The sequence below is a fragment of the Rattus norvegicus genome, chromosome 2 (genome assembly GCF_036323735.1).
Source record: "Rattus norvegicus strain BN/NHsdMcwi chromosome 2, GRCr8, whole genome shotgun sequence".
Classification (NCBI taxonomy): domain Eukaryota; kingdom Metazoa; phylum Chordata; class Mammalia; order Rodentia; family Muridae; genus Rattus; species Rattus norvegicus.
The window spans coordinates 70,327,553-70,355,201 of record NC_086020.1 but is presented as its reverse complement, the minus strand read 5'-3'; the positions used below and the strand labels follow the sequence as shown (position 1 = coordinate 70,355,201).

Genomic DNA, 27,649 nt, shown 5'->3' with positions numbered 1-27,649 from the left:
CATTCGTAGAACAGACCGTCCAAACCCAAGTAATAGCGGAGCGCCAAGCAAATGGCCATCAGACCAGGTATACTAACAACAGAGAATATTTGGTGGGGCTGTGTGGTTTTAAATCTTTATTTTGAGGGCAAGTGAACTTTTTGGTTCTCCCAATACCTTTATTCGTTTAAGGAGAACACACCTTACTCCTCATTTGAGAATGTCTCTGAGCAGTTTTGTCTGTTTAATCATACAAGCTATGCTTTCAGTGTGTCATTAATAATTTACATATGTAATTAGTATCATTAAAATATTTAGATTTGCGAGTCGACTCAACCATTTTTTCTCTTTTGCTTTTCAACTTTTTCTTATAAATATATTTATGTCCAAAACAGCGTACAATCTGATACCAATGCGTCTGGATGATCCCATCTGCTCCTCAACCCTTAAATTGTCCATCTCCCTATTACTCTATCTCTACATTAAAGTTTCATCAACCAGAACCTAACCAAAGATGTCAGTATAGCTCCACAAAATAGTTAACACCTTTACAGTTTTTTGGCTACATGTAGATTCCTTCTGAAAAAAAATAATAATGCTACCTATAAATAAATCTCATATATGTAAATTATAAAAATATATAAACCAGATCAGCAATTATGAAGATCATTTCAGGCAACTGTGATTGAAAAGCAAAATAACAGTACTGAGCTGTTAAATACCTTTGCAGACATAGGCTAAGGTGCAGCAACAACAAGTCTGTAGGACTCACATTCCCCTTCTCAGGCTACTGCTGTGGTAAGATGTCAAGAACCCACCCAGGACACTACTGACCAACCAGGAGATGCTTTACACGCTTAAAAGAACAAAACTAAAACAAGACAAAAGGGAAGGCACTAACGGAAGAAGGCCAGAGACTCTTAAATTTCTAGCTCACAGTAAAACACAGAAATTATTTTCACTCATTAAATGGTGTCTACAGTAGGAAAGAGCTCATTTTCCTTAAACATTACTGTTGTGGATTCTAAGATGGGAATACATGCACTGACTAGGTCAAGGCTCAGCAATTCGACTCTGACAGAAATAGGTACAGTCTTTGCCCACATTTTCCAAAGTCCCTTCATCTTCAGTTAAAAATAAGGATTATATGTTTGCCAGGGCTGGGTGTATTTATGTCACTCAGAGGGTCTTTGATTACTACATATACTACATATACGAGGATTGACATATAAAATTGTCTTTTAAGAGAAATTATAAAGTCACATATTCTACTGTTCAATTATAGAATGTTAAATAGATTTCATGGTTCGTGCCTATTCATGAAAAATGAATGATTCTCTTACTGGATTGGTCTGTTGCATTTTATTTATTTTCCTTGAATATGAAAGTAAATGACTATATAGTGTGAAGAACGTTTAGACAACTTGAATGGCTCTAATCAAGACCATAGTCAAAGGCTTGGATCTAAGGTGAAATCTCATTTGGATAATTACAATACATGCTGCATATGACATATGACCAAGGAAGTTTCCTAACAGAGCCTTCGCCTGCTCTTACATAAGTTTTGAACTGGTAAGATTGCTTTGCCTCATGTAAGTATCAGAAGCTTTCATTTCTTCCTGTCAACATATTTAAGGAGTCAAACTCACATGATAGATGATTCCACATTTACCTTCTGAAAGAGGAATCAAGTGCGGAGAAAAGGGGCTGGGTCCTTGGAAAATATAGCCCAGGTATTCATATCATTTATAAAGTATTATTGGCTGAAAAAGATACTGAGTGACAGTTGTCACTGAAAAGGCATGGAGAGATAGTAATTTCTCAGAAGAAAAAAACAACCCCATAGGAAGAACATTAATATCAACCAACCAGACACACCCCCCCACGAGCTTCCCGGGACTAAACCACTAAACAAAGAGTACACATGCAGTGACCGGCCCATATGGCTCTATTTACATATGAAGCAGAGGATGGACCTTGTTGACATCAATGGCAGGAGAATCCCTTGGTCCTGTGAAGGCTTGATGCTCCAGTGTAGGGGAATGCCAGGGTGGGGAGGCGGGAGGCAGTGGGTGGGTGAGGAAGCACGCCCATAGAAACAGGAAGGGAAGATGGTATAGGGGGTTTCCAGAGGGGAAACTGGGAAAGGGGATAACATTTGAAATGGAAATAAAGAAAATATTCAATTTTTTAAAAAAGAAGTCAGTGTTGTCAAGGTTGAAACACATTTACATATGAGCAACACTAAATGAATTCTGCAAGTTGGTACTGAAGGGACAAGAGAGCAGTGGGAGGGAGGAAGGAGGCGTGGTAATGAGGCAAACAGTACCCAAAATTCTAAAGTAATAAACTAAATTAAAGATCAGTATTTGAAAACGTGCCATGCTTTTGCGGAAAACAGCACATTTAATTAAAAACATGAGACCATGAACTCTTTGCCTCGTGTACATCGACACTGGTGAGGTGGTAAACCACCAGGCCATGGCTAGCCTCCTTGGGCTCTTAGCTATCTCAGAGCAGACTTGAATTACATGCACAGCCTGATATGTTTGTTGCTGTTCTTTGAAGGTGAGAAATGTTGGTTGCATATAAAGAGACTTACAAGTGAATTGGCTACTATCCTCCCAGAAAAAATTTGAAAAAGAATAGACCGAATAATTTTCATGTTGATTGAAAACTGGTCTCCCTCACACAAACTCTTTTGATCTATATTTGTCTAAGGTGAGTGGTCCATTTAAAATACCTGAGGAAATAAGTGAAAGAAAAAAAATTGGATACAAATTAGTAGAAAATAACATTTTAAATCTAATTTGTCTCCTTTTTCCTTACAGACCATGAATAACCTTTTATTTTTCGTATTTTTTATCTGCTATAATTTTATCGTAGAGGCCTCTTGAAAGCAACAATTTAATAAATACTGTTATTATGGAAAACTTTTCTAAGAATTCTTAGAAGCTCTTTGAGAAAAGACATTACTTTCAAATAAATTAACTATTTAATATAAACCATCAGGCAAACCACAGCTTTTATTTTTATTTCTTCTCCCCTAAAATGCCATTTCTTTTATCTTCCCCTTTCTCTAACCTTGCTGTTTATCAAGAAGTCCAATTATAAGACATTCTGCCCTAAGTTGAAGCTGTCAAATTAGCTTGGCAGCTCACAAATTTTCTGAAGACTTAAGACTTCCAAGTCATAGACACAGAGAATAGAATGAAAGGATACAATAATATTTATGCCAGCTTTCTTTGTTCTCCCACATCCCAGGAGGATGATATCTGAAGTTAATTAAACAATTATTACATATACTTGAAATTGCCCCTGAGCTAAAGACCATAACTTAGGAAATCTACTATTTTATAAAAATTTACTATATGAAAAACTGCCAACATTTTTAATCAGATGGAAATATCTTATAATCCTGTCATCTGCTCTAAAGGAAATAATATCAAGACTGATCTGATACAAATGTCTTTCAACCAGTTTTAAGGAGGAAGTTGAATTTAGTATAGAAGTATAAGCTATAACCAGAATGTTATTTCTCAAGATTGTTATTGAGACATTAAATAGTATGTTAAATGAATTTCAAGTTTAATAGTTGATTTATTTAATAATTCATATCATCTAGCTTAGTCCTCTTGAAGAAAAAAAGGAACATTTAAAGAAATGAACTGTGAGGTTTGTTATTCAGTAGAAACTGGCTTCGGTCCACAGCCTCCTCTTTTAGAAAACACAAGCTATCTCCCTCATCCTCATTACTAAGTATACTTCTCACTACCTTGATGACTAAAGCCTGTGCATAGTCTATGTAGACAGTAGAAACTGTGTATTGGCTTCTTTTACTTGCCAAGTGTTGACTACCACATGGGCCAAACATAACAAAATGTACTGCTCTATGTAACTAATTTCTTTTAACATAATACACTCACAGATACTCTTGCTTCTGCACAATTTCCTTGATTTAAATGACTGGATAGTGTTTTTTGCTCATTTTATTTATCTTGTCATCCATTGATAAAAACATAAATTGCTATTAAGCCTTGGCTACCACGAAATATACAGTAATGAGTATGAGATTGCACATCTCTCTACCACACTGATTTGAACATTGTAGTGTTCACTCCCAGTCATAGGATTGATAGATTATATAATAATTATACTTCATATACTGTGTATATCATATACTGTGTAAATTTTTTAAAAAGATTATTCATGAATTAGATGAAAGACATTGTTTTCTCATCATATTGGCTATGTGATATAACTTTTCTGTAGTACTATGGACAAATATATATGACTCCAAATAGGAAATACAGAACAGACTAAAGTATAAATAATACTAAAGTTCAACTTTGTGACCCAATGAATTTGATTGGATTTATTTCGTAAAGTAGAAATGAGGGGTTACTAACAGGGGTAGAAAATGATTCAAATACAGATGACTCACCAAAGCCCACTCCAGACATCTCAACAAAACTAGAAACCTGGGACACACTGCATGGCCTGCAAGCAGCTCATTAGTTCACGTATCCCTTCTAGGTGGCTCAGTTGGTCTGAGTCTCTCTCCTATACCTCAGCTAGTCTCTTTCTTCTAAATACTTCAGCTGGTCTCTGCCTATTCCCAGTGCCTAGATTTGTCTGAGAGTTTTTTTTTTTTTGCAGCTTGGCTTTAATTAGAATAGTTCTCAGCCATTTTTTACTGTTTATATCCTATTGGGAAGAGAGGATCCTAGTAAGTCTGTTCGTTTTCAGGGACTTCCTGAAGCTATTTTCAGTTGTTCACTTCCTGACTTTATCAACTTCTCTGCAATATTTCACTTCCCCTTACAACAGCCTATTATTTTAACCTCTTTGTAACATCTAGTCTTAAGGAGTTTCTCTCCCAAATGGAAGATTTTTAATCCTGTAGGAAATGGCTATGCAACAGTATTACACTCACACCAACTACTGGGGTAAGGCCTGGCTGGACAAACAAAGGTTCTATAAGGCAGCAGGAGGCCAAAGGTGAAAACATTTGACAAGACTGTGTTTTCAGAATGCTGTGTTCATTCATCCTATTATTATACACGGCATAGGTAACCAAACCACAGCAGTGCAATCGTGACTTTATTTCTTTGTTTTACTTTCTCAGAAACAAGACAAATTGGTTCACTTCCCATCATTTTATGTCTGCACAATATGATCAATCATCATGATGAATTATTTCCTAGATGGTTCTCTATTGCTTATTACCGTTGAAATGATGTGAATAAGGTGCTATAGGACATTTTCTGAGAAGTCTGTTCTCTAAGCTCTCGATTGTCATCTCCACTAGCTCCATTCCCAGCTAACAAACAGCAAGAGCTTTACTTTCTGCAGAAATAAATTTGTTGTAGTCAGGGTTCTCTAGGGCAATGTTTCTGAACCTGTGCATTGTGACCCCCAACAGGAGTCAAATGCCACATATATACATTACTATTCATAGCAGGAAAGAATCACAGTTATAAAGTAACAACAAAATAATTTTATGGTTGAGAGTCACCACAACAAAACAACTGGATTAAATTGTCACAACTTCAGAAAGGCTGATAACCATTGCTCTGGAGAATGGCATGAATAGGTATGTGTGGGTCATGGGATTAATGAGAGTGTTTACATGTTATGGGCTGGGAGCACAACAGTAGCTGTCTACACAGTGGACAGGCTGAGAAAACAATAGCGGTTGAGTCTGTGAAGCACTATGCCTTAATAACATCAGTCTATGGGAGAAAGCTTAGAGGAGTCCAGGAGAGGTATTGATTGTCATTTTACTCTGGAAGAGCGAGGAAGCTGGGCTGCAATTTCACGGGAAGATGGCAACCACAACAGGTTGCAGAATTGATGCATTCGCCAGCAAGAAGTAAATGCTGTTAGGCAAAATCACACTGCTCTTTACTCAGTGTAGTGAGTCGGTTTGCTGCTGCTATGTATTTAAATGCTAAAGAGTGCAACCCAAGACCTGGTTGCTCTAAGAGGAGAAGAACCTTACACCATGTACCAGAGACCTCAAGAGAAGGAGAGAAGAGAAAAGTTGTCATGGGGGTAGATGGATAAAGCCCACACAGCCATGAAGGCCTGACTGTTGGAGTAGGAGGGCCGCCCATGTGGAACAGGCTCATTGACAGGGAAGTAATCAATGGTATAGAGGGTTGATCTCTGCCCAGCTCTAGTGCATTAAGGCTTATTATAAATATGTTTTATAACTTTTATTTGAGAACTATATGGTCTAAATGGAATAAAAAATAATATATTTTATAACAGCTCAGATTATTTATATGTGGACTACATTCAGAAGGTTCTGTCCACTCTGGAGAGAATCTTCTTCATTGATTTGAACCTGGAAATCTTCTTACTGACCGATCAAGACATATGTCTTAGTTTGTTCTAGATCCAATCTAATTAACAGCAAAGATTAACCATTGTGGCTACCAAATCTCTCTAGCTATCTTTGTTGAATATCCAATATTCTCAGTGTATATATTGAGAATTCAGTTATACCAAACAATGGTCAGTCCATTCCTCAGGAAAACACTGAAGAGAGCTAGACATTTTACTTCTAACACAATTTAAAATGTAGACAATAACTCTCCATAAGTGTTTCAGATGCTAATAACGTTTGGTTTATCTATTTTATACATGAAAATGATCAGGACTTTTCCCAAGGCTACTGATTCAGAACCATAGGGGAGTCACTTTTTTTTTTAAACATATTAAGATGTTTCTGAGAACTTACATTTGAAAGCCATCCCCACCCACCCACAGAAACATGGCTTTAATGCAATCTAGAAAAGAAAAAAAACTGAATTAAAGCTCAGGGTTTATAAACAAGAGATGTGTTTATGCGTCACTTATTATTTTAACACCTATGCATAATATTCAGAATCATTTCAAAACACCAGGCTATTTATAAGATTGTGGGGGAGAGCTGTAATCACAGCACTGGCTAAATAAGGGTTTAACCATCTAATGAGAGAGACAGAAATTAAGACAAATGATACCCAAAAGTAAATGAAGGGGAAGAGAGGAAGGAATTTTGCCAAGTGTGCGATGAATGTAGGAGTTACGCTTGGGGTTTCAAAGTATAGCATTACAAGTCAGATGGGTGTCACCTTGGCTTTGTGTTGCAGCAACTGCAGACAGGAGCAGCAATGGCTCACTGAGGACAGCACAGCTGATACCTTCCCTCCTGACTGAAAGTCTGTGCTATTACAATGGCCTTCCAGAGTTTCCAAGAGAACTGACCTAGGGGTGGGACTATTAACCCCTTTCCCATAGACTACATTGACTAGGGAAGTCTGCTCTGCATACAAATGCCCTTCCTCTGGTTCCTCTTAGGATAATACTTTTCTTGTCTAAATGGTGGTGGGTGACCTGGTGGAAGAGACTGGGAAGCAGTGAAACCCATGAGAGCAAATAGGAAGTGTGGAAGGATTTTTAGAAAAATCAGATTCAGAAACAAATAACAACAACAAAGCAACATCAAGCCAAACAAACAGAAAACATGGATTCTTTCTTTGCTAAGTAACACATCTGGCTGTATGTGTGTGCCTTGCATGCAGATTCACAGGACTAACTCTTGGATTAATGGACTGCTGTCATGTTTGAAATTTCTTCATGCTTCTGAACCAGGTACTTTACATTTTCTTTCGTTTTTGCAACCATGGTTTTGTATTCTATCACTTTATCGACTGTTGGGCAGTGCTGTTGCACTGAGGAGGTACCCATGGATTGAAAGGGTCCCTTCACAGGTGAACATTTGGCGAGTAATCAATGTTGACATTTAACAGACAAACACATTGATAAACCTGTTAGTCATCAGTAAACAAGGACAATGAAGTGCACTTGACTCCTATTATGTGGAAGCCAGGTCCCAGCAGCAATTTTTAATGTCAAAAAGTTGAACAAGGCCTATGTGAAATTTTTGGTAAAATTTTATTGTCCAGTATATTGGTTTTTCGTTCTTTAAGTATATATTGAACAGTTCAGTGGGACAAAGATATTGCTTTGCACTGGGTAGAGCAGTGATAATCAATGGTTTACCTAACTTTCAGTTTCACAGAACTCAGACTCTAGTGGAGTAAAGCACATTCAATTATGCAAATGATTTTAATACAACCCATTGAGATAAGTGCTGGAAAGGCTGGAACTTGGTTCTACTGTAACTTTTAAAGGATCTAGACCTACTGTGCACAAAGATGAATAGTATGGTGGTAAAAGAGGGAAGATGTTTCCTGGATGAGGTGGGTCATGAAGAGATACCAGAACTAAGTTGGAATGACATTTGCTAAAGGAATGTATATATAAAAAAAAACAACCAACCAAACAAACAAAAAACCAAATCTGTTTGCTGCTTGGCAGCACCTACTTACCTACTTCCTAAGACATAAGTGGCTAAGATGCTACAACACCAGAATTGTTGTGACCACTGCAATCAGAAAGCCAGCTTATCAGATATATTCTTGACATACTAGGAATATCTTATTCATCCTGAATGTCACTGGAATAAACACCGATTCCACTATGACAATGAGCCAAATATTCACCTTTACTCTCCTTACAAGAGCATATTGTGGATAACAGAGTCTGAACACATAAGAAAATAAATAGATAAGTAGATACATACATAGATGATTGATAAATACAGATAGATACAAAGATAAAAACATAGATAAAAAGATAGATAGATAGATATAGATAGATAGATAGATAGATAGATAGATAGATAGATAGATAGATAGATAGATAGAGATAGATAGGTAAGAGATACATACAGAGATATATAGATACATAGATAAACAGCCACTTAACCATTAACTTCTTGGGTATCAGGTCATATTTTTGGAGAGTCATAGAAATAATTGCATTGAATAAATTCACTTACATAGTAAACCATGCTAGTGGTTTCTTTCTATTAATAAAGAAATTTATTTTTAATCCTCATCTTGAAAATTTGACACATTTAACAATTCCTTTAATGGAAAAAAATTAAAACAGTACGAACCAACATACAATTAACACCACTTATAATTACTCTCCAAGTTAGAAGAGCCCTATTTTTAGATACAAATTTGTATTTTATAGTTTTTACCAGTGAACTCATACAATAACTATTCACCATGTTCAAGATCTCAAGCTAAATATAGATGTTTAATAGACAACATTTTTCATCCTGTGACTTAATTAAAGGAAATGGATTACAAGACGCTGAAAAACAGAAATGCACAATCAAATGCAAAATGTAGGTGATTTGTGGAAATCATTATCAGTTTAATTACTGCCTAGTTAAAATATTAAATTAAAATAAAAAGCAAAACTAATCAAGCTGAAAAACACGTGATCATTTATGAAAACACTATACCCCTTTCATAGTGGGGTTGTTTTCAGTCTGCTTATTCATCACTGTCTGTCTGCAATTGGTCATTTTCCTCATAACACAACATTTTCATCCTCCAAAATAAAAATAAAAAGAATATAACCAGGCTGGAGAACCAAATCAGAGCTATGAGCTCTTGCTTCTTTCATGAAGGACACAATTTGACTTCCCAGTATCTCTGAGATGACCCCTAACCTCCTGTCACTCAAGCCCCAGGGGTTTCACTACTCCCTTCTGGGTTTTGTGTGCACCTGCATTCATTTCATGGTGCACACAGACATACAGGGCTACACATACATAACTAGCTCACAAAGTTTTAATTAAACACATATGATATGCCCAGTGTTTATAACAAATTTGATTATATCTTTTAACAGATTGAGTGGGGACAGGCAGAATACCATATAGAATGAATTAAGATCTCTCTCTGGGCACTGTGGTATGGACCTTTAATCCTAGCACTCAGAGGCAGAACAAGAATGTCTCTAAGAGTTCAAGTCCAGCCTGATCTAGAGAGTTACAGAACAGTCAGTGCTGGTGCACAGAAAACCCTGTCTCTACTTTCCCCTCCCCTCAAAACACACACACACACACACACACACACACACACACACCTCCTTGTCTTTCACTTCAATGACACAATGTTAACATTTAATTTGTGTTTATATAGGTGATATATTCAGATAACTTTTTACTCTAAAGTCTATACAAACCATATTATTCTAACTTCCCTTAGCAATTTGCATTTTGAACTGTGTTTTCCCTTATTCCCACATCCTTCCTAAGTGTCTACTATCTAATGACTATTTCTGAAGAGTTTGTGCTCATGTCTATCAGTTGATTTAAATGTTTTCATTATTAGTTCCTTACATCTTGTACTTGGATTTGAAGGAGAGAATGAAGGAAAAGAAAATTTAAAGTTTAGAGGGGGAATGGGGAACAATGAGAACAGTAGGAAAGTTTTAAAGTTGAATGAGGCTGTAGGATAGTGAGTCCATAAATTTCTACTCATCAGTAGAAAATTCTGGACTGGTTTGGTGTGGACAGTTAACTACTATGGCTGCTGCTTCCTTTCAGAAGATACTGTGACTATACTAAAGTAGAATGTTATGTTTCACCTTCATACCATTTGTCCGTAAGACAGCATCTTATGTGCCATTAGTTCCTTCTACCATGGATAATACATATCAATTGAGGGTAAAAGGATTAAAAAAATATTTTGAGCAAATGGAAGCTAGTGTAGTCATTCTAATATCTAGCAAAGTAGTCTTCAAATCAAAAATAGCCAGAAGAGACAAAGGTCAACGTATACTGATCAAAATCAAAATCCAGTAAGAGGACATTTCAATTCTTAACATCTATGAACCACCCACAGGAGCACTCAAGTTTGAAAAAGAATCACCGCTACAGGTTAAGTCACATATTGGCCCTCACACACTGACAGTGGGTGATGTTAATACCTGACTCTTGCTAATAGATGGAGAAAGCAAACACTAAACAAATGCTGGAATGAACTGCCTTTATCAGCCAAATGAACCTAACAGACATTTGCAGAACATTTCATCTAAACATAAGAAACAGATAATTTTCTCAGTTCCTAGCACTTACCAAAATTAAATCAAGATCAAATAAGCATTCTAAAGACCCATAATCTAGTGAAATAAAAGCAGACCCTTTTCTTAGCATGTCATGGAACTGTCTTCAAAACTGACCATACAATTGGACACACAAAAAAGTGTCTCAACGGATGCAAAAATATTCACATAATACCTGGCATTCTAATTGTCTACCATGGATTAAAGTTGGATATCAATAAATACAAAAACCAATGGAATGTTTATGTACTCATGTAAACCCAATAGCTTTTTAAAGAATGAAGTATGTATCAAGGTAGAAATTAAGAAAGGAATAATATGCTTTCTGGAATTGAATTTAAAGGAAGAAATTACACAAAAATGAGTGAGTAAAAGGTAAGAAATAATCACACATGCAGGGCTGAAGTCAATAAAAAAGAAACAACAACAACCAAAAATAAAGAGAATCAATGAAACAATATGATCCAGAAACCCTTAATGAAAACTAAGACATAACAATAGACACTGAGGACATCCAGAGGATTGAAAGGATATAATTTAAAGATTCATACCCTAACAAATCTAAAAAAGTCTAAAAGAAATGGATAATTTTCTCAATTCCTAGCACTTACTAAAATTAAATCAAGATCAAATGAGCATTCAAAAAGCCTATAATCTAGTGAAATATAAGTAGTCATTAAATGTGTACTAAACTGAAATGCTAGTACTATGGTTTTAGTATAGAATTCTGCATGGCTTTTAAAGAAGATATGATACCAGTACTCCTTGAATTGATTGACAGAATATAAACAGAAGGAACATTTGAACATTACCCAATTAGTTTTTTCAAGGTCATAGTTACCCTGATACCCAAACATCATAATAAACAACAAAATACATTTCAGACCAGTTTCCCTCATGAACATAGATGCAAAATTTATTAATAAAATACTTAGAAATTAAATCTGAGACTACCTAAAAAAAATCCACCAGGATCATGTTGACTCCATCCTAGAGATGCACGAATGGTTCAACATGTATAAATTAATAAATGTAACCCACCATATAAACAAACTGAAAGACAAAAATCCACATTTCCAATTCATTATACAGAGAAAAGGCATTTGACAAAAATCCAACACCCCATTGCAATAAAAGTCCTTGAGATATTATGGATCAAAGGAAATACTTGAATATATTATGACACTTTATAGCCAGCTCACAGCCAACATCAAGCTAAACAGAGAGCAACCGAAAGCACTAAATCAGGACCATGACAAGATTGTTCCATTCCTATTCAATGTAATACTCGACTTCTTTGCAAGAGCAATAAGACAACTGAAAAAAAAATCAAGGAAACACAAATTGGAAAGGAGGCAAAGTATTCCTTATTACTGGTCATAGGATAGTATGTGTAAATGACTCTAAAAATTCTACTAGGTAACTCCTATAGCTGATAAACACTTTCAACCAACTAAGATAATACATTAATTCACAACAATCAGTAGCTCCTCTATTAACAAAGAATTAATGAATTGAGGAAGAGATTGGTGAAACAACATCTTTCACAAACTGACAGAACTCTAACCAGCTAGTGAAAGATGTGTATGATAAAATTTTAAGATATTGAAAATAGGCATTGAAAAGAGTAGAAGATGAAAAAACCGCTCATGTCCATGGGTAGGTACTATGAACATAGTAAAATGGTCCATTTTATCAAAATTACTCTATGGATTTAATGCAATCTCTATCTAAAGTGCAACAAATTCTTCATAGAATTAATTGTCCTTTTAAAGAATAGGATAATATTATGGAACACTGGAAACAGAAATAAGCTAGAATAGCTAAAACAGTCTTGAATAAACAAACAACAACAATAACAACAAAAGAAAAATACTGCAAGAGATTACCATTACTGATTCCAAATTGTACTACAAAGTTATAGTGATGAATTGCACTATATAGGAATAAAAAAACATGGGAATCAGTGGAGTCAAGTTGAAGACACAGACATAAAGCCACAAACCTATGTATACCTTATATTTTATAAGCCAGAAATATATACTGGGGAAAGGGAAGCATCTTCAACAAATGGGGTTTTCCAAAGTGGATGGCTGCATTCAGAAGAATGCAAACAGGGTCAGGGTTGTCACCCTGCTTAAAACACAACTCCAAAGGGATCAAAGACCTTAACATAGAGCCATATAAATTAAATATTATAGAAGAAAAAAATCAAGAATTTACTGAAATGATTAACTCTAATGATAACATGTTCTTGTCCTTGCTATATATCTAACAAAATTCGGCGATTAAATACTTCTTTTTAGTTTAAATGTATGTAATATATATTAAATAATAAAGGAGTTCAGTTTGACAAATTACCTATATAATTACTCTATTTATATAATCTATACACATACAGGTCTTCCATATAGGTCTTGCACATTCCTTTTATTCTTGGTTTTGGTCTTTTCTTAGTGTCCCAGATGTCCTGCATGTGTTGTGTCTGGTGGTTTTTTTTATTTTTTTGTTCGTTTGTCTTTGCTTTTTATTGTTTTGGTTTTGTTTTTTTGGATGTAACATTTTCTTTTACTCGTATATATATTTCTTCTGTTATATCTTCTATGCCTGAGATTTTTTCTTCCACCTCTTGTATTCTGTTGGTGAAGCTTGCCTCAGGAGTTATTGTTCAAATTCCTAAATTTTTTCATTTCTAGAGTTCCTTTGGATTGTAGATTTTTGTTTGTTTATTTGCTTGGTTTTTTGAAGTTTATTCCGTTTTCATATTTAGCTCTTGGACAGCTATATTCATTTTGTTACTGTTTTTCCTGGGATTTCTTAGGGCATTTATTAATTTCCTCTAGTAGCTCTATCATCTTCATACAGGCAGTTTTAAGTTCTTACGCTTCAGCCATGTTGGAATATTCAGGGCTTGCTGAGGTAGAATCACTGGCTTCTAGTGGAGACACACTGGCCTGGTTATTATTGATTATGTTTTTACTCTGGGATCTAGAATTCTGGGATAGCATTGAATGTAGGACTAGGTGATGCTTTCCTGGATTTGTCTTCATTGCGTTGATATTTTTTCCCCTTTGGTTTCTGTTTCTTATCTGGATTTGGAGCGTGTGATGCATCTATGTTGCTTGATAGCAAATTTGTTTTAGACCTGATAGTTAAGTCAACTTGGGTGATCAGCAAAATGTGTTTCTGGTTATTGGATGCTGACACTAAGAAATTGGAAGTCTAGGGCTCTCAGTGGGTCCACAGGAGTGGGGAGAGCAGAGTGTTCAACAAGGATATATTTATTAGGTCACTTTGGAATGGGGGGATGTGTATGTGAGATCACCACACACAGTCTGCTGTATGTCTGGTTATGAAACTGGGGGAGGGTTGGATTTCAAGGTGGGGGGGATGGGGCTTTTTATGTTTATGACAATGTTTAATTGGGACTAGCTTATAGGTTCAGAGGTTCATGCCGTTATCATCAAGGCTGGAAGCCTGTCAGTGAGCAGGTATTGGGGAAGGAGCTGAAGTGTTCTACATTTCTCTACAGAAGAGCCTATGTTCTTGGAAGGAATGGTCTATAAGTCCAGAGTGCCTGCTGGAGTTGGGAAGTGGGTTAAAGCAACAAGAAGGTGGAGAGATCCTTTGGGATCTATAAGAGATGGGAGCAGGCAGGTAGGGAACTCTGCCGCTGGTATTCTTCTGCAGAGTTGGGGAAATTGGATTTGAAGATGAGTAGGGAGTGATGAAGTCTCCACTTTTCTTTATCTGTTTTAGTGGCCCTGCTCAGCCGGTATATTCTCAGTGAACGCCTGCTGGTGTTGGAGCCTGGGATTCTGGGATAAGTAGGGGAAAGGAAGGTCTGGAGGACATTTTAGTAATCTACTGGGGACGGGGTCAGAGAGAAAAGGAAAACCACCCCAGGTTTTCTGCTAGAAAGCTTGAGATGAGACAGAGTTATTGAATCAGAACGAGAAGAAAAGTGGATCCCTTGTCAGTCTATTTGTTGCCCCGACTTGAATGGCCCTTCGGTTAGCTGTGGTGTCTGCTGAGCTTGGGGGCTGGAAAAAAGCAGTAAATCCATGGTTCTGGGGTCTCGTGGGGAGAGGAGGAAGTTCGAAATCTGCGGCATCCACAGGAAAGAGAAGCAAGGCAGCAAAGGCTGCTACATGTATTCTGTTGCAGAACTAGGGATAAGAATATGGGATTGGATCAAGGGGAACAGAGCTTCATTCCTCCATGTTCTTTGCATCAGTTCTTCCTGTCTCGGTTAGTGTTTTAATACTGTAAAGAGGCAGCATCACTAAGGCAACTCTTATAAAGGACAGTATTTCATTGAGGCTAGCTTACAAGTTCAGAGGATCAGTCCATTATCATCAACGTGGGGAGCATCCATGCACTGCGGAAGTAGCTGAGAGGTCTATATCTTATTCTGAAGGGAACCAGGAGAAGATTATCAACCTTAGGGATCTACGAGGAAGGTTGTGAAGGCCACCCCAACAGTGATATTCTTCGTTTAACAAGGCCACATCTACTCCAACAAGGCCATACCCCCCCCAATATGGCCACTCCCTGGACCAAGCATATTCAAACCCCCAGACCTCTGATGCAGGATTGTGGAGACATATATTCCAAATTTTCTGTAGGCTCTAGCACCAGGCAATTTATAGTTTGAGACACATTTCCAATTCAAAGACCCACAAAATGGTGACCTAATGCTCTTTAAGTCAAAAGTCAATCAGGTGGAAAATTCTTCCTTTCTTGGAGAATATTTTGATTTTAATTGACTGGGAAAACCTCACACTAATTATGGAGGGTAATCTGTTTACTCAAAATTAAATAATTTAAATTTAACATTATCACAAAACATTCTCCAACTTAAAACATAAGGTTAACCACACATATGAACTTATTTTGATAGGTTATGTATCACACATTTTACAGTGTTATACGATGCTGTGATACATCAAACATGGTACCCAGAATAGGTAAACTTATTGATGATGATGATGATGATGATGATGATGATGATGATGATGATTCAATTGATTTATTTTTACATCTTGACCACAGTTTTTCCTCCCTTCTTTCTGTCCTGTTCCTCTCCCCCATGTCCCTCCTCTGAACCACCCCATCATTTCTCTTCTATTTGTTTTCAGAAAAGGGCAGGCATCCCATGAATACCTACCAGCCACTGTATGTTACAGTGAAGTAAGACTAGTCACCTACTCTACTATTAAGGCTGGATGAGACAACCCATTAAGAGGAAATGGTCCCAAAGGCAGGCAACGGAGTCAGAGAAATTCCTTCTCCCAAGAAGACTAAGCTACACACTGTAACATGTGTGCAGAGGGCCTAGGCCATTCCTGTGCAGGCTCCCAGGTTGGAGGTTCAGTGTCTGTGAGCTCCTATGAGCCCAGATTGGTTGATTCTGTGGGGTTTCATGTGGTAGCCTTGACCCCTCTGAAGGACTGGGGCAGCAACTCAGCCATAAAACATTTAAGCTGCAATTTCTCCTGTCTACAAGATGTGCTGGGGTAAATGTGATGGCGAGATTATTAGAGTAGCCAACCATTGACTCTTCCAAATTGAGACCCACTTTGCAATTTTAACTACCACTCATTTAGGAATTGTTCACAGCTTACTCTAATACAAACTTCATTTCTACTTCCATTTTCTTTTGACTGATTTTCTGATATTTTTATCCAATTGATTCTCACAGTATATAGGATAGTATAATAAATATGTTACAGGAACTCTGAACTCTTACTTTAAACAGAAACATAATAATTTATGTTCTAGGACTAAAATGAATTGATAGATGTTATTTTAAATACATTGAAATTATCTTTTTCTTGTTCTGGGTGTCTGGTTTATTTTATTTTATTTTATTTTTCCTTTTTTTTTGTTTTTTGTCAGTGTAGCCAAGATTCTGGTATAGAGCTATTCAGGGTCTTAATGATTATTTAAAAAATTTATGAAAACCTTATATTGTTAAGAGGCTATGGAATCATATTCTGTTTTACCTACAGTAAACCTTCTTTTGAACATCTTTGGTTAATTTCTAGAAAGATTCTTTAAGTCTCCATTTACCACTGCATCTCAGAGTAAATTTAAAAAAAAATGATTTTTATTCAGGTTATAAAGTTGTCCTTTATGGGTGACTTCATTTTTCTAAGGACTTACATCTTCAATTACCAGTCGCTGTGATAGTTTAGGACTCTATTTTATTTAATGCTAAATTCTTAAAACAATGTCTTTCTTTTTGATTTCTAGCCAACTTCTGGCTCATCTTCTGGAGATTTCAATCAGATAAAAACATTACGGGAATGAATTTCACCTAAAGCATTCCTTGCCTCCCCTAAGGTTATATTCATTCAAATTTATAGTTAATGTTATTTTCCTTCAACTGTTCTCCTTACAATGGTTTTTAATGTCCTATTTCAAACATGTAAGTTTAATTGAGTTTCTATATCCTTGAGATCATATTTTATACAGAGGTCACAGTTTCTTTCTAAAAGATCTTTCCATGATATTTTCTGACAATGGACTATATTGCTGTCATCAAACCAAATTACCTATTAACATTATAGTGGGAGGTTGGGGATTTAGCTCATTGGTAGAGTGCTTGCCTAGCAAACGCAAGGCCCTGGGTTTGGTCCCCAGCTCCAAAAAAAAAAAAAAGAAAAAAATTATAGTGAAGAATTTAATAAATAAAGTATCATAAACAATAACAATTATAATTTTTTCCTTAAATTTCATACTGAACTTTGAAAATGAATTATTCAGTATTCCATATATTATACATATAGGAATATTATATATAGTATTCCATATATTACATAAATATATATATTATATATCCACATTTTTCTTATATATGGAATGTTTATCAACTGCATGTTAAGTTGCTAAGCTTGAATCTGAAATATTGTCCTTGTTTCAGATGTTTGGTGTCCAGCACGTTTTGTAGAATATTGTAGTGGATAGCTGGTGAAGAGGTTTTAAAAGTAACACTGACTCCTGGTTCTTGCCAAAACTTCTGCTTCCTAGAGTGGCTTTTTTCAGGTGATTTCCCTATTGTGAACCTCGCCTCTGGTTTGTCTTCTTAAACATGAACTCTAAGTCAAATAAGACATTCTTCCTTTACACTAATCATTCATTCATAGAAATAAAAACTATTAGAGAAAATTCTTACCAGGTAAGTGGTTTTATTGCTGTGTGGTTCTAAGGCCTTTGGAAATTGTTTGTTGGCAAAATTTGTAAGTTTTGGTAGATAGTATAGAGAAACCCTAAAATGCCAGAAATTTCAATGATAAATTTGGTAGGAAGCTTAGATTATTTTTCCTGCTCCACATTTTTTTAAATTAGATATATTTCTTTATTTACATTTCATATGCTTTTCCCTTTCCCAATTTCCTGTCCATAAGCACCTCCTTCCCCTCCCCCTCTCCCATACGTGTGTTCCCCTATCCACTCCCTAACTTAGATGATATTAAAGTTAACAGAAATGTAGATTAAAGAAAAACATAAAAAGACTGTCCACATGAGAGTTTAAGGCTGAACAATGACTCCGTTACAAGAATTAGAGACCATTCTATTAAATTCTTGCAAAGAATCATATATATGTTGCCTAACTTCTTAACATATGAATCCTCACAATGTGGAGTAATTCATTGGTAAAAGAAACATCACATTTAATGAATAGAAGAAACATCGAAACAGCATAGCAATCAGGCTGTAGCATAGTTATTGTTTATTAATTTTAGCTAGCTTTACAAGTTAGGGTTGCAATAGAATGGGCATAAATGAGTATAACCAATGATTGGCTTCCTTACTAGAGTTGGATTTAGTGAGGGTTGGACATACTGGGAGGGCAACAACAGAAGTTTTAGGAATAAGTTTCAGCGTCAGGGTATGTTCTGAATTGTTATGATCACAGGAGTATGGGGCATTTATTCAGGAAGGATAGGCAATAAGATCAGACAGCCCAAGAAAGAGGCTATTGGAGTGGAAATGACAAAATCTTAAGAACTTTTCTGAACATTGTAATTCATATGACAGTGTACTTCCAAGGTGTCAAAACCAGGTCCACATAGTTGAATGCCTACTTCTATAGATTTTTTTTTATTTCATCCTTTTTTATTGTTAATGTCCTTATCCTCGATTTTGGAACAAAAACGTCTACTCTGTGTCATTGTGTATTGATATTTGTTTAGATTTTTACCAAGAATTATAAGCAGGATTTGTTTCATCCAAACTCTCATTAGAGACTTTAGAATTTTTTGCTACTTTTTATTGGATATTTTATGTATTTACATTTCAAAGGCTATCCCCTTTCCATGTTTCCCCTCTGGAATCCCCATCTCACCTACCATCCTCTTGCTTCAATGAGGGTGCTCCCCCTCCTACCCGACCATCCACTCCCAACTCTCCTGCCTTGTCATTCCTCTATTCTGGGGCATCTAGCCTTTACAGGACCAAGGGTCTCTCCTTCCAGTGATGCCAGACAAGAACTTCCTCTGCTACATTTGAAGCTAGAATCATGGGTCACTCCATGTGTACTCTTTGGATGGTGGTTTAGTCCCTAGGAATTCTGGGGTGTTTGGTTGCTTGATGGGGTTGCAAATCCCTTCGTCTCCTTTGGTCCATTTCTAACTCCTCCTTTTGGGACCTTGTTCTCAGTCCAATGGTTGGCTATAAGCATCTGCCACTGTATTTGTCAGGCTTTAGCAGAGTCTCTCAGGAAACAGTTATATCAGGCTCCTGTCAGGAAGCACTTCTTGGCATATGCAATATTGTCGGTTTGGTGTCTGTAAATGGGGAAGTTTCTGGATGGCCTTTTCTTCAGTCTCTGCTTCATACTTTGTCTCTATATTTCCTTTAGACAGGAGCAATTCTGGGTTAAAAATTTGGAGAGTGGGTGGTCCTATCCCCCAACTGGGGCCTTGCCTAACCTCTGGATATGGTCTTTACAGGTTCTTACTTCCCTTTGTTGGGCAATCTCATCCTTGTTGGGTCCTGGGAGTTCTTGCTTTCCTGGCATCTGGGACTTGCTGGTGGCTTTATATCTGTCTCTAATTCTTGTTATAATACATGTGTCCAAGTCTGCATATTGAGAAGAGTTTGCCCTAATTGATATAGATATGGAAATTCAGGCCTGATATTTGTTCCTCTCAGATTGAGACTTTCCTCTATTTTCTTCTTTTCAATTTAACCTTCCTGTGAATGCATTTGAATAGACTTGGTAGGTTGTAATTGGGTCAATTAATGTTTTCCTTCATGATTGACTTTGTCCCTTGAAAACCATAAGACAAAGTAAATTTTTCTCGAATTATTTCCATAAATATTTTTTTGCTTTGGCAATAAGAAAGATAATTAAATTAGAAGACCTTCTATTTCTGTCAATTTCCACCATTCAAAATTGTAGAAATAATAGCTCAAATTATCCTTTTTTTTAAAGATCTATTTTAATTTACATCTTCAAACTAACAAGTTCTTCAATGACCATTAACACTCACTGATATTTAAAACATGATTTAACACTAGTTTTATTTTCTCACTCTTTTGAGTCATGTACATTTCTCATGCCACCTCATTGTGAACACACATTTTAAAGAGAATCACAAAATTTCTCAGAGTTCACAGTAGAATTGAAAACTCTTAAAATGTATACTCAAAAACACAATGTTCAGGCCTGATATTTGTTCCTCTCAGATTGAGACTTTCCTCTATTTTCTTCTTTTCAATTTAGCCTTTCTGTGAATGCATTTGAATAGACTTGGTAGGTTGTAATTGGGTCAATTAATGTTGTATTTTTTTCTAGAATCATACCATCACTTTGGAAATGAACTAGGTTGTCAAGGATCATTAGTAACTGAGAGGTCAGCTTGTTATCATCCTTTTTCCTGGGTGTTATGGGAATGAACAACTACTTTTAGTCTGAATGCTTCTGTATTTTGCAATATTTTTAACAACAAAAAGACAGGGAATCAAGTGAAGGATGGGGTTCCTATCCCACTGCCAAAGCTCTGACTCATAAATCTTCCTGTTTGAAAGAAATGGAGAAGATGCTGAGGAAAAGAAGGTCCAGTGAGAGGCCCAAAATGGGATCCAGCTCAAGCGAAGTTCCCAAGACCAATACTATGGGGACCAAGGCTATGGGGTGTTCACAAAAAGGGACCTGCCATGATTTCCCTGCAAAAGACTCAAAAAGCAGCTGAAAGAGTCAAATGCAAATATGAGCACCCAACCAGCCAAAAGAAGCTGCTGAAGCCCCTGGCTGAATTAGGAAAAAGCTGGAGGAAGCTAAGGAGGAGGGCAACCCTGTAGGAGGACCAGCAGTCTCAATTAACCTGGACCCCTGAGATCTCTTACACACTGGATCACCAACCAGGTAGCATATACCAGCTGAGATGAGTCCTCCAACAACATACAGCAGAGGCCTGCTGTGTTGGAGTTTAGTCAGAGCAATGCACCTAACCCTTCAGGGACTGGAGGCTCCAGGAAATTTAGAGGTCTGGTGGGGTGGGTGGGGTGGGGATATCTTTTTGCAGAGGGGAGGGAGTACAGCAGGGGGAGGAGGAGACATGGGTTGTAGAACCCTGGGGGGTGGACTGGAAGGGGAATAAAATCTTGACTGTATAAATAAATAAATAAAATGTTAATGCTTATATATTAATTCTAGCTGATATATTTTGATATTGATAATTATTAATGAATATTTTAGTAGTACCTATAATCTCAGATAGCATATACTGGTGTATCTGAAAAAAATTCCAATGTGGAAGGAATAAAGCTGTGAGAAACAAATCTAAAGTTTTCAGTTTGATTAGAAACTTTAGAAACTGCCGGGCTTTATAAGTTTTGTACTTTGCCTCTATAATATCAATTAAAATAAAACTATTTTTAATAGTTTGAAAAGTTAAATGAAACTAGCAAAACATTCCTTACGGGGAAAATTAATCTAGAATTTTCTTTTCTTCCACAAATTATTTTACAACCTTTGAAACTGTAAACGTTTGTATATCAGGAATTAGATATTTATCATAAAGAATAAGCAGTGTACTTAACTCTTACATACTAAATGGGGCAGGATACCATAAGTATTATCCCTAGACTGACTTTTTCAGCACCTGTAAATGTGTGAAATACTTTTACAAACACTATCTTCCACTCAGCCTGTGATATAGATGTGTTGGGAATTCACTTCTAACTTCTCCTGTCTATCTACCAGATCTGTAGTTTACTGTAGCTCTTGTTCCATAGTAGCCCTTCCCAATCATTATTAGCCAAACATAAATCTAGAAAAACATGTATACCTTTTCCTCATGATAATGAAAAGAATGCAAAATACTGTCATGGCATATTGTTGATTATTATGATGAAATAATGAATATATGCTTCTTTACATCTGTACATCTTTAGCTCTAAGAATTTTAATCACACATGGAAAATTTCAAGGATCTGGAATATAATAAAACAAAAAAAATTCAGAGAGATAGATTGGGTTTTGATCAATACACTTTTACCTCTTGAAAAAAAAATAGTAAACTGTTGATAGAATTAGGGGAAGTTAAATACACCAACCTTATTTTTGACCTGTTAGTTATAAGGATTACAAAGGAAATTTATTTTTTGGAGACAGGATTTCTCTGTTTGTATCCCTGACTGTCCTGAAATTCATTCCAACCTGTAGACCAGATCTACCTGCCTCTTTCTTCCAAGTCCCGGGATCAAAGGATGCAGCAACACCATAGCTTGGACAAAGAACCTTTCATTAATGTCTATAAATAGATTATTTTTTCTCATCTATTTACAGTTTGTTCTTATTTTCCTTGTAATTTCACATCTCAGTGTTTTCCTAAGGGTGATGATGAGGAAGAGAACATGGTGGTGGATTGAATAAATAAGGTAATCTTTATTGTTAAATTGATTGGATCTGTAATCAGCTAAGAAATTGGTGACATCTGTGAAATTTTCTTGCTCATAGTATTTAATGCAGAAAGGTCCACTCTAAACATAGGTGGTAACTTCTAGTGGCATCCCACATCAATTGAATTTCTGGGGAAAAGTTGTGGTTTCCTTCCTCCCCCTCCCCGCTTCTTCCCTTCCTCCCTCTCCTCCCCCTCTCTTTCTCTTTTCTTCCTTTCTTTGTTTTTTTAACTTTTTGGTCTTGTTTTTGACATCTTGATGTCAATTTTGCCTGTTTCTGCCACCAGTAATGCCACTGCCTCTTCCACCTCTGCCACCTCCTCTTTTATTAGACTCCTCTGCTGATACTAATCACTACTTTTTTGAGGCTTACAATATGGACGAACTTGGAGTCCCTTTAGGAAATCTTCCAGGCCTTCTACGTGACACTGAAATTTCTAAGTCATCCTCTCCATAGACAAAGCAACTAGTTACTTCACAGGCTCTTCAACAAGTGATGTTGGCCTATCTAGTAAGTTTACTACTTTTAACCCTTATAATACTCCTTATATTGAAGCTTTTTTATTTTTTATTTTTGAAAACCTTAACTAATCCGCTAAAGAGGATCTCCCTAATTTCTCCTCAAAAAATTGGCAAAGAAACTTCTTCAGTGTTTAAGGGAAGATATCCTTGGATATTGATTTTCTAAAAGTAATAGTTCTTTTTTATGCTTTTTCTCAGTTGAGTAGTCCAAGGCAAACTGTCCTCTAGAGCTCAGGAGGGTTGGGGGTGTCTACTATCCTATTGAAGGTGATATTTTCATTGTCATTTAAAGAAGTAAACTTGATGTGGTGGCCCCTAGCATAATTCCAGTCTCAACATTAAAGGTGAAGAAATGATATCAATGATAAAGACATTAATGACAAGTTGGTACTAAGTGTAGACTAGGGTGCCTTTTGAGGGGACGGTGCCTTTTATTCTTCCCTGACCAACCCTTAACATCATCACATTCGTTACTTTACTCCAGGTTAGATTTTTCATTGAAATATCTGTGAGAGGCATGCAGATCTAAACATGTGAACATGTTTTCAGTTCTGTGGTATACTTTTCCCAGGTGTGGCAGGAAGAGCATACGCACAGATGTTATTTTGGGAGGGCCTAAGTGCATCATGTCATTGTTATCTGAAGGAGAAGGTGTCTGGGTGTTGTGAAGGGCTTTGAATATCATCATGAAGTCTGTGGTAACAACATTGTTATGGATGTTCTTGGCAAAGTGCCATAAGCAAGTGCTCACATAAGATGCCTTGTTAATGGTCTTGAGAGACACATTGTATTTCTCATTGTTTATGTCACTCAAACATGGAAGCGTCAGACGAAGGGCCAGAGAGAATCCTTTTACTCAACGCTTTAGCTAAGACCCTGACTTCTTGAGGGATGTAAAGAACCAGTAGACTTAAATATATTATAAGCACCACTCTCTACTCTAATTGATAGTTGTAGCCTGTGACTGCAGGGAGATGTTAATGGCTTTTTCAATCGAGACAGGATTCCAGGTCTTAACCCAGTCTGTGTACACAATTTACAGTGAGTGACAGAAACATATAAACCGTGTAGTTTAAGCAACTTCAGTGTAATTCATCTGCTTTTCAAGGGCTGAGAAAAAGTAGTGAATATACACGTGGCATCACCAAATCTGGTCACTCAGACCCTTGTCATTGTGTTTCAGATATGTACTTGGTACTTCATGGAGAACTACAACTCATTGTTGAGCAGTGATGAAGAGAAAGCCAAGATGTTTGATTATTTAAACAAAATACTTAATATTCTAAAGCTTTTCTTACATTGTGTTAAAACATTACTGGAAGCAAATTATTTTAAAATTGTTAATAACATTAACCTCTCATAATAACGAAACTTTGTTGTGATAACAATATTGAGTAGGCTTGGATATGGTGTTGCTAAATGAACATAAGACAGATTAAAGTTTTCATGTAATTCTCTTTATCACTGACCCAGGTTGGATTTTTGAAATTTAAACATAGTCAAATCAGACAATCCAACCAACCAACATACAAATAAACAGTAACAAATCTATTCTAGCATTCAGCTTGAACTAATAACATAGGCCTTCACTGTTGCTACTATCTTCATTTAGTATCACACATTAGACAATTCCAGTGCTAAGATTGGAAGGAGGGCGTGGGTGTTTATGCATGTTTTCCTGGCAAGGAACAAAAGCAAAGGAATGGGAATAAAAAAAAAATCCCTCTGTCATTTCCAAATAAAGGCCACTGGCCTCTTTAAGTCTTCGTTTACTTTGGTTGTTATTGTGTGTATGTTAGTTTTTATAATACTATAAAGATAAAGCCAAAATTTCCATATGTTCTTGACTTCTTTATGGACTTATTATTCTGTGCACTGTCATTCTTTTGATATATAAGGGCATAAACTATTCTTTGGGGAATTGAAACATATACTTGAACTAAAAAGGATATTTTAGTACTGTATTTAAAGGAAAATTATCATGATAAAAGCATCTTTCTATAATACACTGACCTATGTATTTTAACCTCTGTTTAGTAAGTTACAGCCCGGAGAGGCACACTAATTCTCCATTATGTGTGGAACTGGTTTCTAGTTATCAAGGTCACAGTAAATCAAAACACAATAGCTGGGGTCACTGGTTCATTTTCCCCAGTACCCAATATTCCATCCATCATACTTGGCTTGACCTTTAAACTCAAAAAGTGGTCTTTAACATTTAAATATTTCTTTCCATATAGTATATTTTGTGGATGAATATGAAAAAGTTTATCAATAAAAATAATCAAAGACCTACTCTACACTACTACTAAGTATCACCTCATGGGTTTCCCTCAAAAAAAATATTATCTGCACACAGATTTCTCAAAAATCTAATCGTCCACTTACATCATATATTCCCACACTGGAAGGACCTTAGACTCTGTAAAAACAATATTAAGGACACTACACTTCACAGCATGCACATGAATAAATGGTTATCTAATAATCTCATTATTTGTAAAGTCTTAATGCTGAAAATTAGTATTTTTCTTTGAGAATTTGATACATGCAAACAGTGTGTTTTAATAAAATAAAAAGTGACATTTTTCTCCCTTCCAATTTCTCCTCTGTCCTTGCTATCACTTTTCTGCCAGCAAAATTCATGTGCTTTGTTCTTAGACCCTCAGAGAGCACTTATTGCTACCTCTCTCTATGTATGAATATAAGGCCATCTACCTCTCAGGTTAATGTTACTTATATAACAGTCTCTTCCTCTCTCTGCAGCAATCAGTTGCATATAGCTCCTCCACAAAGGATGGAACTTCCTGAACATTTCCTCCATCCATGTTGATATTTCCGCTAGCCAGCTCTTGTGCAGGTCTTCTATGTAGTCAAAGCATCTGGCTGTGCATTCGTGTGTGCAATGACCCTGGCAAGCTCTGCTCTGCTGTAGTCTTCCTTTCACTCTGCCTCTTTCCATCATTCTGTCTTTTCTTCCCCAATATGTCTGAACCTTTAGACGACTAGACGACGGCTTGTGAGAGAATGTTCACTTAGAGATGAACATTCTACAGTCCTTTATTTTATGTGTGCTGATTAGTTTTTTATTTCTCTAGCAGGTGACACTGAGTAAAACCAACTTTCTCTAGTTAGAGTTGAGAGACGCACTCATAAATTTTTATAAAGATAGAAACATGGTAGAAACATTTTATTTTATGTCAAATAAGGATTAACTCTTGGTTTTCCTGCCTAAATTAGGCAGGAATTTCTGAGATGTTTATTCATGTGTTCCCCATGGATAACAATGCAAGTAACAATGAATGTGTACCAAAGTTTTGACATGTACTTACAAAGTAAAGTTAGGGGAAAAATAATCACACAGCAATTAGAGAACAGTGCTGCATGTCATAACTCCTTCTCCAATACTTGCAAAATACGTCACGAGGATGTTACTGAGTTATAGTAAACAGATATCAGGTACAAGACTTTAACTCTAATGACTATAATAAATATATGAAACATATTAATATCAATAATCTGAAAAAATAAGACAATTTTTTAATTTAATTTTTTAAATTATAGCATTAACTGAATATTTGAGAAACAAAATTTAATTTTTTAACTTTAGCATTTTTAAATGTCATATTACTAAGGAAAAATCCCCTGATGTAAAGTTATGATTTTTTATACAGATAGAATTTTGGTGTCCTGTACAGAACTACACTTATATAACATAATACCTTTTCTAAAAATCAGAGAAAGAAAATTATCTCTACACCCGTAAAAATTATGTTATTTTCATTAATTAATAAAATAGTAATTTAATTCATAAATAATTTATAATTTTGTTGAAAATGTGTTTTTTATTATGAAGCAAAATGAAGTATATTTTTGGTATAGATATTATCTTTCTTAGAAAATTCATAAACATATGATATTGTATCAGTAATTTAGCAATTAGGTTATAATTCAGCTGGTATTTACTGCTAGTTATTTGGTACTCAAAAGAACAGGTTTTCAGTATTTATGATTTTCACACATGTATTAGAGGGATTCACCTAGACATGACTTGAGAGACTCAAAGGCCACAACTCGTAGCACAACTATGAGTCTTGCAGGAATACCAGCTTGTTTGAATAAAGCCCACATGTCCTTAAAAATTTTTCATTTCATGGAAACACTCCAGATATTTGACAACAATCTGTAGACTGTATATCATTTCTTATTATTTGTAATCAAAATTATGCAGTCATATTATTTAATTAAT

The 27,649-nt window shown here is 36.0% G+C and overlaps 1 long non-coding RNA gene across 2 annotated transcripts in view; it reads left to right on the top strand.

Moving 5' to 3' along the window:
- The window catches only part of LOC120100745 (uncharacterized), an 89,328-nt gene that overhangs the window by 360 nt on the left and 61,319 nt on the right, over positions 1–27,649 (top strand). The window contains exon 2 of one of the 2 annotated variants that reach the window (XR_005500740.2): positions 10–67. This is a non-coding gene — a long non-coding RNA (uncharacterized LOC120100745). Of the gene's footprint in view, positions 1–9; positions 68–4,101; positions 7,624–27,649 lie in introns of those variants that run through there. The other variant, XR_005500741.2, reaches the window with a different exon arrangement.